The 9,363-nt window shown below is 35.8% G+C and overlaps 2 pseudogenes across 2 annotated transcripts; one reads left to right on the top strand and one right to left on the bottom strand.

Annotated features, from left to right (window-relative positions):
• Positions 1–3,318: 3,318 nt before the first annotated feature.
• Positions 3,319–4,517, top strand: LOC144553138 (tuliposide A-converting enzyme 1, chloroplastic pseudogene; annotated as a pseudogene). The gene has a single exon (XR_013511326.1). The product of XR_013511326.1 is annotated as a tuliposide A-converting enzyme 1, chloroplastic pseudogene (transcript).
• A 3,493-nt stretch (positions 4,518–8,010) lies between these two features.
• On the bottom strand, positions 8,011–9,363 carry LOC144553009 (putative carboxylesterase 2 pseudogene; annotated as a pseudogene). Its single transcript, XR_013511299.1, has one exon. The product of XR_013511299.1 is annotated as a putative carboxylesterase 2 pseudogene (transcript).

Here is a 9,363-nt window from a genome sequence, read left to right as displayed (position 1 = left end):
GTATTTCCAATACCTGTGTTTCCTTAGAACTCTTTTTGAGCAACCCTTTCTGAATTTGATACTTCCCAACCAATCCATTTTATTAGTGTTGCCTTACAACCTGTTGATGTTGTCTCTACAATATAGAAAATACAAAACGCTGGTGAATTGAACTGTTTTTTACCTTACAATTCCGAGTGATCCACTGTAAAAAACTTCAAATTCTCACAATAATCCATTATGTTTGCGTTGCTCAGTGGTTGATTCTTGCCACTATATGATGCTAATGCAACCGTCATTTGATAGGTTCATACCAGTTTTGCCCAAAAGTATATATCATATGAAAAGGATGCTTCCTCTATTTTTGGTAAGATGGATACGATATGAAGTTGGGAAATATCTCGTGAGTTGCAAACAGAGTTGGTTGAGTACAGTCAATGCCTGCCATGCTGGGTCGGTTCTCAGTAGCATTGTAGTCTGTCAAGCAATCTAACCTATTTCTAGTAGCTGAAATAAATGCACCAATTGGCTGATCTTAATTGATTATTATTACAAGCAATAAATGCACCAATTGGAGTTTAGAAATGCATTGAGCACTGCTTTATCAGCTGCTCATGCAAGTTTTAATGATCAAGTTTGGGAGTAATTCAGCCTAGTGTACTTTTCAGTTGGGAGTAATTTAGCCTAGTGTTTTAGTTTTATAAGTGGTCATTAGATTAGGTTACATTTATTTTTCAAATTTTAAAACATCCAAATTAACTCGAACACATTTCTAAACACAAAAGAGTAAACACAATTTATAAGTGTTATCATTATGAAAATCTTAATATGCTAACAGAAGCATACTAAGTTCATAGTTCATACTTCATATAATATGTAGTAAATTAACACTCTTATCATTAAAATACCACATCATTCTAATATCAAACAAGTATGAATTTTTATCCTACAATATATTAAAATTAGTATGGACAAGTATTAATTTTTGAGAACGGAGTAGGTCCGATGGGCATTGGATCTACTTTTGAGTCCAATGAGCTTCAACACTGTCCGATCTGCACTATGATCTATTTGCACGAAAATTGAAGCAGAGATTCAAATATTTGATCTCATTGTAAATTTAGTAGACAGTAAAATACGTTAAATTCAACTGCTATATTGGCCGATTTTTTATTAATCGAAAAAAAAAATAAAAAAATTCGGGAAAGGATATATTTTTCCTGGAAAATCAAAATTTAAGAAAAACATGATGGTTTATTCCATCCAGCTATAGTGTCTAGACGGGATAAACCATTCCGTCCAGATTAGTGCTCCGCTAATTCCGCTAAGCAGAAAAAATATATATATCTTCAACGTGATAGATTATCTCGTCCAGTACTGTAGTATTTTATTTTTATTTTTTTTCATTCTCTTAGATCGATGAAACCAAATCCACAAAAAAAATGCTACAGTGCTGGATGGGATAATCTATCCCGTCCGAGTTTTTTTTTTTTAAGTAATCACTAATTAGGGTCAATATTAACGAGACGGGATGGTTTATCCCGTCCATACACTGTAGCTGAATGGAATAAATCGGCTATACTAAAGTGTGTCAAATTGGCCAAAATACTAAAGTGTGTCAAATTATCCAGAAAACGGTCCAGAGAGTTTACTCCATTGCTGACCTGATTTAGGTTCATATTAACTTGGTTCATGTTAATATGGACTTGAAAAGGCTTAATTAACCATCATCCATAATTCCAGATGGGACATTTAATTTGATGACACGATACATGTTGCTGCTGATGTGGCTTGATAGGTGATCCGGACAGTGTCAGTTAAACGGATATTATCGTGGTCTGGTTCAAACTTGATTTTGTACAGGACTTGTACCATGGAAAAGTTCACACGAATAGTCTGTCATTATCGTGGATTTAATTAGTGCTCGACTTTTACCATGGAAAAGTTGTGGAAATGGACTTTTTACCATGGAAAAGTTGTGGAAATGGACTTCTACCATGGAAAAGTCAACAGCAATCGAGCAAACTCGCGATATTTTTTATTTTTATTTTCGATTAATATAAAACATTATTATATTGGTGCTAGACATCCAAAAAGGCATAAAACATTATATCATCGCTATTTAGAAGCTATAATTATTATGTTCTATAATTATTGACATGAACACTTTATTATACTAGAAAGGGCATTGAAATACTTAAATTGTAAATTTACAAATATTTAGTTTTTCTCAAATGTTATATTTGGACTCATGATCTAAATTAAATGTAGTCTATTCCTAAAAATACTCTTTGAAGCATGAAATGTGGACTAAAGCAATCCTGCTTTGCACCATATAAGGTTGGGTCATATGGATTTTATATTTATATATAAATGTGTTAAAAGATATGCATGTTTTATGTATATATATATTTTTAAATCTTCTCTTTTTAAATTACCTATTGTTAATATTACAGTTCTATCTATTATAAGATCTTGCACCATATATAAAAGCTAATTGTTCATAAACTCTAATCCCTGTGAGTGTACATCTTGTTTATTTAAACACCGTATTATAAATATTATAGAGCTAACTCTTTTTTTTTTTATGGGAGAATTTCATATATTCTACTCAAAAGCTGTGAAATTACGCATTTACAATTCAAATTTCTGTACTTACATATTTACCATCTAATATCTAATAACTCACATATTTATCATCTAAAAATCTAATAACTCATGTATTTATCCAATTAATAAAAAATGAGATTAATTAAGTTTAATGTTATATAAAAAAAGTTTATTGAGTCTCTTGTCCTTCTCTACCCCTTTCTCTTCTGTCCACATATTTTTCTTTTGCTTTTTTTGGCGTAACTTTTACCTTCCTGCTGAAACTCTCTCCTGATCTCATCTCTCCCACTAAAACTCGAATAGAAGGGAGCAATAGCCTTGAAGATTAGGATTTCAGTTCTAGCTTGATTGTCTAAAAACAACGTAACTACTCCACCTTTTTCAACATAACAACTCTAACTGAATTCGATAATAATATCGCAATCCGTTATCAAAGTAATATCTGAGTTTGAGAATCTGCATTTTGTTACTAACTTAGTTTGAAATATCTATTTTAATATCTTATATTGGGCATAAAGGAGAACATATCTAAGAAAAAAAAAAGAATGGGTGTCAAGTTAATCATTAATTAATTATAGTTTTAAGAATATTACACATAATTATTTTAAGTTTTGAGTATATTTGATATATACTAAAGTTATGTTGGATAGATATATGAGTTATTCGATTTTTAGATGGTAAATATGTAATTATAGAAATTTTTTAGTTTCTAAAGAAGGTTATAAATAGCTCGCCTATCCCTTTTCTCCCACACACACAATCTCTCTCTCTCACCACTTATTTTTTTATCATGGATTCTAATGGTGAAATCCTCCATGACTGCTCTCCTTACTTCAAGATCCTGAAAAATGGCAGCATACAGCGTCTTGTCGGCACTGATATTGTTCCAGCGGGTGACGATACCACCACTGGAGTCACATCCAAAGACATCACCATTGATCCAAATACCAACCTCTCTGTACGCCTTTTCCTCCCTCCAAACCCCGCAAAATCGAAAAAGCTTCCCATCCTCGTATACTTTCATGGAGGTGCTTTTGTTCTCGAATCAGCCTTCAGCCCAGCGTACCATGCCTACATCTCATCACTTGTCACTAACTGTAATGTTATCACTGTTTCGGTTAATTATCGTCTTGCACCAGAGCACCACCTTCCCGCTGCCTATGATGATGCTTTCGATGCATTAAAATGGGTTTTGTCATGCAAAGATGATTGGCTGACTGAATTTGGCGATTTTGATCGGGTTTTCATGGCAGGAGATAGTGCCGGTGGGAACATTACTCACAACATGGCATTGCGTGAAATTGGAACTGAGATTGAAGGAATAATACTCTTTCACCCTTGGTTTGGTGGGTCCGAACAACTAGCTACAGATGAGTCGCATATGAAGTCAAGGTTTCTTACCAATGTTCTATGGAAATATGCTTGTCCTACATCGGATGGGGTGGATGATCCCAGGATTAATCCGATGGCAAAGGATGCACCGAGTTTGACGGGTCTGAATTGTAAGAGGATGCTGGTTTGCTGGGCAGGGAACGACGGATTAAAGGAATGGCAGAAGGCGTATTACGAGGCGGTGAAGAAAAGCGGGGGGCAAGGAGAGGTTGAGACGTGTGAGACTGAAGGCGAGGACCATTGCTTTCATATATTGACACCAGAGAAGGAGAAGGCGAAGCAGCTCATGGATCTCGTCACTTCTTTTTTCGCAAAGAAGTAAAGATGAGTCATGAGTAGTTTACAATGAACTATTTTTGTATTTTGCTATTTTCAGTTGTTGGTGTGTATTCTTCTCAGTTACTGCTTGTATTTCTCTTATGGCCTGGTTTGAATTCTATGGGTAAGCAAATAAATGGCGGTACAGTGTGATGAAGTTAGTAGTTGGAGTCAGGAAATATACAATAAAATTTAATGTTATGCATTTATTATGATCATGTACTAGTCCTTTTCTGCATGTTTGATAATATTATCATTGGCCATTCATTCTTCAACCCCAAATTACTCTTCAAAATCCATTTGATCAGAAAATAAAATAAAATAAACGTTATGCATGTGAGACACAGTCAACTACTAAAGTGCAGTAAAGTTAATTGAAACAGCATGCTACATAAATGCTTGTACCTTGGTACCAGTCTGAACCAGTAGATTGCCCATTATGGTCTTTGCTGTCCTGACAGAGTAATTGCTTCTCCTCTCTTGAACATCTGATTGAGACTTTTTGGTGACATGCTGGATCTGTCCCTAGGAGTTCTGTACTCCAGCCACTGGTATGTCATACCTCTTGACCCGTACCAGTCACTCTTTGTATCTTCTTGTTCCCTTTCTTTTCTTCATTCTCACTTTTTTTAAATGATAAGGGCTACTTTGAAATACATGCGATTATTTTGCAATATAAACCCCAAATTACTCTTCTAAACCCATTTCAAAAAAAAATACTTTATGCATTTGAGACACAGTCAACTACCAAACACCAAAGTGCAGTAAAGTTAGTTGAAACTTAATACTTTTGATTCATTGGCCATGCCTTAAATTATTAATTAATCAAAATAGAAAAGCAGTGTTTTCACGGCAATGTAATACATACAAAATTACAAACAAACTGTTATCAATTGTCTTCTACAAATTTGGAATGTAATTGGTGAAGTATTTATCATTTTGACGAGAGACTTCAATTGCTGAATTTTCCATAGTGAAACCTCCTCTTGATGCATTTAAAAAAAAAGAAACCTCCTCTTGATTGTCGGACAACCGCATAAATTTTGTTCAAGTGATAAATTGAGTAATGAAAATTTCAGATGAAAGCTACACATTCTGGAAGCTTTGATTAGTAAAAGATCCTGTAGGAAAAAAGTGTTTAAATGTCAAAATTTACATATATAAATATAAAAAGCTTTTCTATTGTTAGCATAAAAATAAGTAACTATATCCTTCTAGATGAAATCTACAACAAGATCGGACGTTGTGATGCATAAGCAGCATTGGTGCGGGGTGCACAAACTCATGTAGCGGCCACACGCACTGTTGCACAATTATATGTCAGTACATATTCAGAGAACAAAAATGGGCAAAAATCAGAGAAATTTGATGCTAGGGATATGTTTTTTATTAATAGAAAATAAATAAATAAAAAATTAAAATAGGGGTACGATTTGGTGAAATTTTGAAATAATGGAAGAATTGGATGGTTTATCCCGTCCATCACGTCCAGCTAATTTTCATGTCTCTAACCACGCATACTCGCTAATTTAAAAAAATGTTTCTTGAACGGGATAATCCATCCTGTCTAGTACTGTTCATTGTTTTTTTAGGGGGTTAGAAGAACAACAAAGAAGAAAAAAAATTATGAATAGCACTTGACGGGTTGGACTATTCCGTCTAGGATTATGTTTTTTTAGTGGTTTTGCGTGATTAATGACGAAATTAGCTGGACAGAATGGTACCGTGCATATATTTAAAAAAATTATAGAAACCTACTCCTATATATTTCGAAATAATTTTATTTATTTTTCTATTAATAAAAAAATCGGTTTTGATGCTAAGGTTATCCAACAGATTGATCGAGATGATTTTATTAGTAATAAAATTATTAGACAATCACGTCAATCGTCAACAAAATAATTACTGAAATTGCGTTAAACAAAGAATAACATGTACAAGGCAAATTTGCCGGATGCATTGTTATATGATCATCTCTTTCTATAACATTTGATTATGATTTCATTAAAATTAAGCATTATATCTACTAACTATTACAAAAATTATGTGGTTGGGTTTTCTTGGAAAATTCTTTGGTTCTCTCCTTTCAAAACGACTTTACATCGTTGTGGAAGAGAATGGATATGGAATGAGCGCCATATACCATAGAATCAACCAAAGAGGTTGAGAATCAACCAAAGAGGTTGAGAATCAACCAAAGAGGTTGATTAATGTGTGGTCTGTCCGAGCTGAGTTAGCTTGAGTCAAGGTAACTCGAATTCAATTGAGGAAAATAACGAGCTATGGAGTTTACTTGAATTGAAAAGTCTAGCACTTTAAATTTTAAAGTGTTGAACTGCTGAATTTTAAAGTCTATTTTGCTATTTTCAGTTGTTGGTGTGTATTCTTCTCAGTTACTGCTTGTATTTCTCTTATGGCCTGGTTGGCATTCTATGGGTAAGCAAATAAATGGCGGTACAGTGAGATGAAGTTAGTAGTTGTAGTCAGGATACATACAATAAAATTTAATGCTATGCATTTATTATGATCATGTACCAGTCCTTTTCTGCATGTTTGATAATATTATCATTGGCTGTTCATTCTTTAAGTTTACTAAACTTCTAGAAGAATGAACATATCTTATTGGAATTTATTAATATGATAAGGGCTATTTTGAAATAATGGGGTTATTTTTGCAATATAAACCCCCAATTACTCTTCAAAGTCCATTTCAGAAAAAAATAAATAAACGTTATGCATGTGAGACACAGTCAACTACTAAAGTGCAGTAAAGTTAATTGAAACAGCATGCTACATAAATGCTGGTACCTTGGTACCAGTCTGAACCAGCTGATTGTCCATTATGGTCTTTGCTGTCCTGACAGAGTAATTGCTTCTCCTCTCTTGAAAATCTGATTGAGACTTTTTGGTGACACGTTGGATCTGGCCCTAGGAGTTCCTTATCTCATTCTCAGCCACTGGTATGAGTCATACCTCTTGACCCGTACCAGTCACTCTTTGTATCTTCTTGTTCCCTTTTCTTCATTCTCACTTTTTTTAAATGATAAGGGCTACTTTGAAATACATGCGGTTATTTTTGCAATATAAAGCCCAAATTACTCTTCTAAATCCATTTCCCAATAAAATAAAATAAAAAAAACGTTATGCATTTGAGACACAGTCAACTACCAAAGGCCAAAGTGCAGTAAAGTTAGTTGAAACAGTATGCTACCTAAATGCTGGTACCTTGGTACCATACCAGCTGATTGCCCCAATACGGTCTCAGGCTCTCAGCTGGCTTGATTCGAGTTATTGTTTCTCCTCCCTTGAACATCTGATTGACACTTTTTGGTGACACATTGGATCTGGCCCTAGGAGTTCTGTACTCCAGCCACTGGTACAAGTCATCATACCTCTTGACCCGTACCAGTCACTCTTTGCATCTTCTTGTTTCCCCTTCGTTTTTTCACTCACACTTAATATTTAATTTACAGTTATTTTTATAATTTCTGTCTCTAGTTTTGTAATCTACTTATTGAACCTGATTAGAAGAAGAGAGTAATTTTCCATCTATGGTTAAAATTATCTTTTCTTGCTCTTTCTCGTTTTCTACCAATGATCTCGGATTTTTTATCATCACATCTATAGAAGAAGCTAACTAATAGCAATAATGTCAGTAAAAATAACCAGTTTTAGGAAGCAAACAATTAGAAGCCTCAAACTTCTACACTATTTGATAAAATTTCTGACATAGAGATGCAAATTTTTGCCAAGAATTACAAAGCAGAACATACAAACCACAGTCAAACACACACAAGAGAAGTTTCCTTTGTTTCTTTATTCTCTAGGCATCCTCAATGAATTGCAAATAAACAATTAAAATTAAAAAACAATATAGGGAGCCACAAGAAATATCTCCAATTGAGACAATAAGCAAATTGATTACATGTCTACCTTAACCTAAATCTCTAAACTCAAATCGCAATCTAGTCCCTGTTAATGAATGCAACCATTGCTTCCATCTCCTTCAGGGCTTTCTCACCATCAAACTTAGTCAAGAAATACACATGCTCCTCTCCAGGCGTTTCATGCAACGCCACCTCACCACCCCACCCGCTCTTCTTCAATGCCTCGGCATAAGCTCTCCCCCTCTCCGCAAACAAATCCAACTCAGCCACTGTCACCAGCACTCTCTCACAACCCAATTTCGTGAACAATTCGGGTGACCCCATCGGGTGCACGAACTGGTGATTCATATCGTACTTCCCTCCACAGATGAAGCTCCATGTTACCTCCATCCAAGCCTGCAAACCCGGATCCGTCTTCTCATTTCCAATCGGATCTTTTCCCCAAAAATATGGATTCAAGAGCATTATACCTTTTAATTTTGAGCAACCATCCAAACCCTCCTCCCCAAATCGTACCGCGATATAATGCGCTATGTTACCACCGGCACTATCTCCGGCCAAAAAAATGCGGGCCAGATCCCCATGCTCGGAAAGCCACGGTTCAGGACCCAATTTACAATTCAACACAATCCAATTCAGGGCTTCCCACGTGTCGTCATACGCCACTGGGACCCGGTGCTCAGGAGCAAGCCGGTACGACACCGACACGACCACTGAATTTGCATTGGCAGACAACAAGTTACAATACCGGTGGTAACCCGGGGATCCAGCTGTGTGGACTATGAAGGCTCCACCATGGATGAAGAGAAGAATCGGTACCTTCTTGTCTGATTTGATCCCACTTGGGAGGTAAAGGCGCGCAGAGAGACCAGTGGATTGGTTGATGGTTACATCTTTAGAGATGACGCCAGTGGTGGGATCGGTGCCGGTGGGGACCACTTCGGTGCCATCTAGGCGCTCGACACGGCCGCTCTTGTAGTAGCGAACGGCACCTGGGAACTCGTAGTGGAGCTCGGCGTCGGGATCCATGGCGCTCAAATTTGATGGGGGATTGGGTTGGTGATGGTAAAAGGAGAATAAGAGTGCGATTAAGAGGATGATTAAAGAGAGATAAATTTTGAGAAATTTGAAAAGAGTATCTTTCATTATAATATTACCGTTTAATTACAGTCACAGA

The sequence above is a fragment of the Carex rostrata genome, chromosome 4 (assembly GCF_964058835.1).
Source record: "Carex rostrata chromosome 4, lpCarRost1.2, whole genome shotgun sequence".
NCBI classification, from domain to species: domain Eukaryota; kingdom Viridiplantae; phylum Streptophyta; class Magnoliopsida; order Poales; family Cyperaceae; genus Carex; species Carex rostrata.
The sequence above is the reverse complement of the archived record's forward strand: the minus strand, read 5'-3'. Positions and strand labels throughout refer to the sequence as shown.